At 37.2% G+C, this 5969-nt stretch overlaps 1 protein-coding gene across 1 annotated transcript in view; it reads left to right on the top strand.

The window, feature by feature from the left end:
* ferry3 (FERRY endosomal RAB5 effector complex subunit 3) overlaps nucleotides 1-5969 on the top strand; it is a 231544-nt gene that overhangs the window by 111937 nt on the left and 113638 nt on the right. The gene's annotated exons all lie outside the window — the stretch shown is intronic.

Raw genomic sequence — 5969 nt, 5'->3', positions numbered from 1 at the left:
CACAACACAAATAATATCAACAGAAAAAATTCACTATATATATATATATATATATATATATATATATTTATATTTATACACACACACACACACACACACACACACATATATATATATTTATATACTTTTAATTAGACTTCTGTCATCATTTACATGGAAAAACAAGCAGGTGGAAACGAGAATGTAAGTCGTTGAGCAGATAATTAAAAAAATGACTGCCAAATGATTTAGCCTCACATACAGTCACAAAGAGAATCTGCATGGGTAAATATGTTAATCCCCGTCCCATTCTTAGTCAACTTCAAAGACCGAGCCGTGAAAGAAACGAGACATCAGTGCATCAGGGGAAGACTGGGGACTGTAAAGTACTCGGAGCTTTAGAGCTGTTAATTTCCATCTGAAGCTCGCTGGCTCTGTAGCAGTGCTTGTGAGAAAAGTGGTGGAAATGTCTCTTTAAAGTTTTTTTTTCCAGTCTAAGTTGCTTCCTCCTCCTATTTGCATAGCCAATAGCTCCTCAGCTCTCGAATGAGGCTGTACGATTGTTACTGGGCAGATTTCATTGGCGTCTGCAGTGAAATGTGTTTAGTGCCCCCTAAAAACTGGCACGTTTTTTTAAACTGCCTGAAATGAAAGAAGTGAGCGCGCAGGGATATCAGCACAAATCATTCTCACTTGAGAAAAAAATCATAAACGCCAAATTTAGAATAAAGGCGTTTGATCCTGACTGATATTCTCAATTAAAAACGCGAATATCTGCACTTTATGACTTAAAATGGACAGTTTTAAGTTACATCAAGGCAGAAAAACCTTCACAAATATGTTCTTGACTTGATCTTGATCCTTGTCGCAGCATAAGAAGAGACAAAGTAATTCAAAGTTGCATTATTTCTTATCAAACACGCCAGTTTTAAATAAGAACGAGCAGCAACAATGTGGCCAAACAGGTCAACTGCGCTCAGCAAACCGTGCGCAATTACGCATTCTGATTGTTCTTTGTTACAGGTGAGGCGTTAATTAAAATCAGCGGTTAGATCTGTTGAATATCAAACACCCACACAGACATTCTTCAATCCCTAAAAAATCTCACTCTCTGAAAAAAGTGGGGGGAAAATCCCACCCACACACGAAGGCTGAAAAGAAGTCGATTCAATGGTGTTAAAGTTCAGATCACACAACAACCAAAAAGGACTCATAACATGACTCAAACATGAATCTATTTCAGTGGAAAAGCATTTCACAGCCTTCACTCCAGCATTTACGCGGTTGAAGTACCAACATGTACTCTCTTAACACAACAGATGAGTTTCTATTTTTTTCTATTGCCGAAAAGTGACACCAACTGCTCCTCTGAGCGAGCTCAGAAGAAGCAGCAAAAGCAGGAGCGCGTTTTTCTCTCTCCCCGGAAGCATTCAATTATCACACCAGAATAAAACGGGAACCCGCCCTGCAGCTTCGAAACGTTAAGGAGTGCGACAGTGGGCAGGCAAAAGCACCCCGGGAGGGGGCGGAGGGGGAGGGGGGGGGATCAATAAGTAGCGAAGTTTTAAAGGTTTGTTGAAAATGATGCGCTGCACACTGCAGGACATATCTGTCGGAGCAACAATCTTTTGTGCTGCCTCAAACTTTGAACTGTTTGGCTCAGTTAAGTTAAATAAATCATCCCGAGGATGCGGGACAAGTCCGGCGGTTTGATTTGATCAACATTATTATTTTCACGAAGCGAGCGGCGAGGAACTCCCCATTTATCATGTTTATGAAATTTACCGAAATAAAAATAACAGAAAACAACAAATTTTCAGGACCCACCGGATCATTTATTCTCTGTTTTCATAAATAAAAATAAAAATAAAAATCCCCATTTAATTCACCACTAAAAGAAACGTGGTCAGTCTTTGTAACGAGGATCGGCCAGTGAGTCATCAGCGCACATTTCACACTTTAAATCATCACAACAACCAGACAAGAGCAGCAACAAGCCGATAATGACGGTGCCCCGAAGTTCCTTTTATCTGCTTCTTTTACCGACATCAAGATGGGAATCTGACGCTCAGAAAAAATGTCCCACAAGACAAGAAAAGTGTCGGAGGGGAATTTGACGAGTTCCTCTTGAGTTCTGAAATGACAGCAGCTGAGATCTGACAGCTCGGGAGTAAAAACGAGCGAGAAATTAAACAGAGATGAGGCACACTGCACTTTCTAACCTGCCAGTCATCGCAGGTGTTATATTGTGTAAACAGTCCAAAGCAGATATAACAAAACTTTGATATATTTTATTACCAATATTTATTTAGAAATAACAGATATTTATAGGCAACTTTTATTCAAAGAAAATGCGAATAAATGTGCTTTAAAACAACAGAAAATACCTTAAACAGCTGTTTTAATTTTTTTTATTTATTTGTCCAATCAGACTACATCCCCATGAACCCCAAACTAAAATCACCAAGAAAAAAACATCATGTGAATCTTTTATAAGCCAGACAAATGAGCTCTGGAGGTGTGTGAGACAAATAAAATAAAACACACATCAGCAGGTCAGTAATGGCTACACAGGAGACCTTTTTAAAAGTCAAATGAAATAAGATTTAAAAATGACCAGAATGAGACAATAATGGGACATGATGTAAATGATGATGATCTAAATCATCATGTTTGTTTTAAACTTTAAAGAAACAAGAATCCTGCACATGTGATGGAACAAAGACATTTTGTTAAATTCCATCTTCGTCTATTTAGTTTGACATTAATTATCTATATACCTGTATTTAAACTGTTTATATATAGATTATATATATTTCTTTTTTTACAAACATAATTGATCCAGAAAATGTTTATTAGTCTATTTTTAAAGAATGTATTAACACTCTTAATATATTAGATTATTTTTTGATTGCTTAAAATCTGGTAGCTTTTCTAAAATTAGACGACAGATTTAATTATTTGAAAGACAACAACACAAATAAAATGAAACATTTCATTATTATAATTTTCAAATGCTGATTTTTGAATTTTCTGGATATCAAATCAGTTTGTTTTCCTTTTTATTTAAATGTTATGAAGTGACAGGATACATTTCCACTGAAATAAAAAAGAAGAGACAGAGGGATGTTTGGAAAGATGGAAATCAGGAAAAGAAACTAATTTGGCATAAAAATTGATTCGATTTTTATTATGAAATTGATTATCTTACACAAAGACAAAACAAAGGTGTTCAATCTGTAATAATAAAAGAAACAGTCAGTAGGTGAGTATTCAGCATCCTCATCTCTCTCTGCTGGAGACAAAACCTTTTGGATTCATCCGTTAATTACAAATAAATACATTGAATTGAATTGACAGGATGCAAAGAAGCAAGGAGTCATCTCTGACAGCAGCATCAGAGCCAATCACAGCCAAGCACTTGAGTTACGTAACAGTAATCTTGACACAGAAACATGCATGAAAAGGGTTTTTCTTACATGCTTTCAGTTTGAACCACTGTGTCACAGCAACGAATCACATTTGAATTCTGATGAAAACATCACTCATACATCACTTCATGTCATTTGTTTATCGCACCCATATTTCCCCATTTCGGCAGTATTTTTCTGTGCTTGAATAACTGCAGATGTGTGAGCCAAAACAACAATATGGACAGAAGCTGCTCATCCATGATAAAAAAAACACCACATGCATGCAAAGCTTTGTGGAAAACTATCATCCAACCGACGAGTCGCAAAAATCACAAACTGTTTATTGGCTGAAATGAAACATGCTGATACAATATCAAAAAATGCTTTCTGCTAAATCTCGCTGACCCATCAGGTCATTAAAAAACACAACAAAGCACAAACATCAGTTACGGCTACCAGCTTCAGATTCAAATGTCAGAAACAAATAAAAATCTAAATGAGTTTACATTCATGAAAAATGCCTAAAAAGGTTGTTTAGAAGCGCACAAATGTCACAGAACGGCTGAAAAAATCGACTTGTATACACAAAGCTTTGAATTTTAGCAGATCCTGTATCAGATGATCAAAAATCGGAGGTGAAGATCTGCTCAGCCTCCATCAGTCAGGATGAGCAGCATCAGCATCATGAAGGAAAACCTTTTTTTTTTAATCTGCTGGGGGCATTTCCCCCCATTTAGAAACAACATAAGATGCATTTCCAGCAGCTGTCACTGTGGACGTTTGTCCACAACATCTCCTCTGACCAGCTGTGGATTTTATTATTCCACAATGTTACAGTGATGCAGGTTTGGTATTGAGCGCCTGTCCCACACTTCCCTCATCTCTTTCTAATTTCTTTGAAACTGCCTTATTAATAACTGTTTAAAAAAACGGGAATTGTGTTCGGACATGTTTCGGATGCGCTCATGTATAATGACAGGGAGAAGTGAAAGCCCTTCCTACTGGAAAAGGAACATCGAAAGAAACTCGAGGTAGATCCCAAAGGAAGATGTTTCGTTCCCTTTTCCAAACGAAGGGCTGTTACATATGTAGATATTACAAACTGCCATGTGAACACAGTTTGTGTGACTCATTAGCTCCTGATTATTTTACCTAATCATGCTTTGCTATTCACAACTCTTACAGAACAGCAGCGGCAGGCAGTGTAAAACTTTGTGGACAGATAGGACATGTTCAGGACTTGCTACAGTGTATCTGTGCAGACATCTCATACAGCTACAATAATAATCTTGATTAGGAACTCATGACATCAGCTGATCTAAATTTAATATGACAGAGAGAGAGAGAGAGAACTATGTCACACATCAGATAACGAGCGAATAAAAGTGGATATAAGCACCAGAATTAATTAAAACAAACCTCATTAACCACTTGAATTATAAAAATGACTACCTTTTTTAAAGATGGCCATCATTTCCAGAATTTTTTTCTACTCCTAATTTCTATATTTTTATATTAGGGGAAAAAAAATTTGGTTCTTGGTCTCGAGGAAAATTCAAGACAATCACAAAGACTTGTTTGTTTCTACTTTTATTATCGACCTGTGACTCAAACAGTTTGTTTTAGACATTAAACATTCATCAAGCAGCAATTAAGTGCTTTGTGATTCAATTCAGATTCAAAATTTTATGCATGGTAAATGGCCTGTATTCATATAGCGCTTTACACATTTACCTTGGGTGAAGCTTAAACTGTTTTTTACCAGTTATCTGTCTTCAGATAACTTTTCCAGCACAGAATCAGCATCAACTGAGCGAAAACAGTCGATACTGAACCCAAAGCTGAGTTTTACAGCATTGACTTCAACAACATCTGTTAATTGTCTGTGTAAATTAATTAATCCAGATGGCCCCGCCCCTCCCTGAGCCTGGTTCCGCTGGAGGTTTCTTCTTGTTAAAAGGGAGTTTTTCCTTCCCACTGTCGCCAAAGTGCTTGCTCATAGGGGGTCATATGATTGTTGGGTTTTTCTCTGTGTGTATTATTGTAGAGTCTACCTTACAGTATAAAGCACCTTGAGGCGACTGTTGTTGTGATTTGGCGCTGTATAAATAAAACTGAATTGAATCAGCCATTCAGTCAAGTGATTTACCGGAACATAAATGGAATCCTATTTTTCCTATCCGGTCTTTAAGTCTGACGTCATTAGCCATTTCCAGGTCCCAAAGTCAAACGAACACTGCAGCATCACTGAGAGTTTAAAACTGTCTAAATTCTTTCATCTGTAATAAAATGATCAGTGTGGCTGCTCTACCAGGTTTAACATCCAGGAAAACAGAATTTATGAAGTTTAACAGAGTTAGAAGTTAGCAGGAAGTTAGCTCGCTAGCTTCCACCTAAACATGATATAGCATGTTTGACTGAGAGATTTCTGAAAAAATTCAAACGTACAGCTCTGCTGTCACTTCCAACATAAATGAAGACAGAAAACTAAACAGCAGTGACATTTGTAGGGTTACTGAAGTTGGGCTAGCTGCTATATAATGACGTGCTACGTGGTAGCTAGCTACACAGCTATGT

The sequence above is a fragment of the Neolamprologus multifasciatus genome, chromosome 7, assembly GCF_963576455.1.
Source record: "Neolamprologus multifasciatus chromosome 7, fNeoMul1.2, whole genome shotgun sequence".
NCBI classification, from domain to species: domain Eukaryota; kingdom Metazoa; phylum Chordata; class Actinopteri; order Cichliformes; family Cichlidae; genus Neolamprologus; species Neolamprologus multifasciatus.
This window is presented reverse-complemented; position numbering and strand designations above follow the sequence as displayed.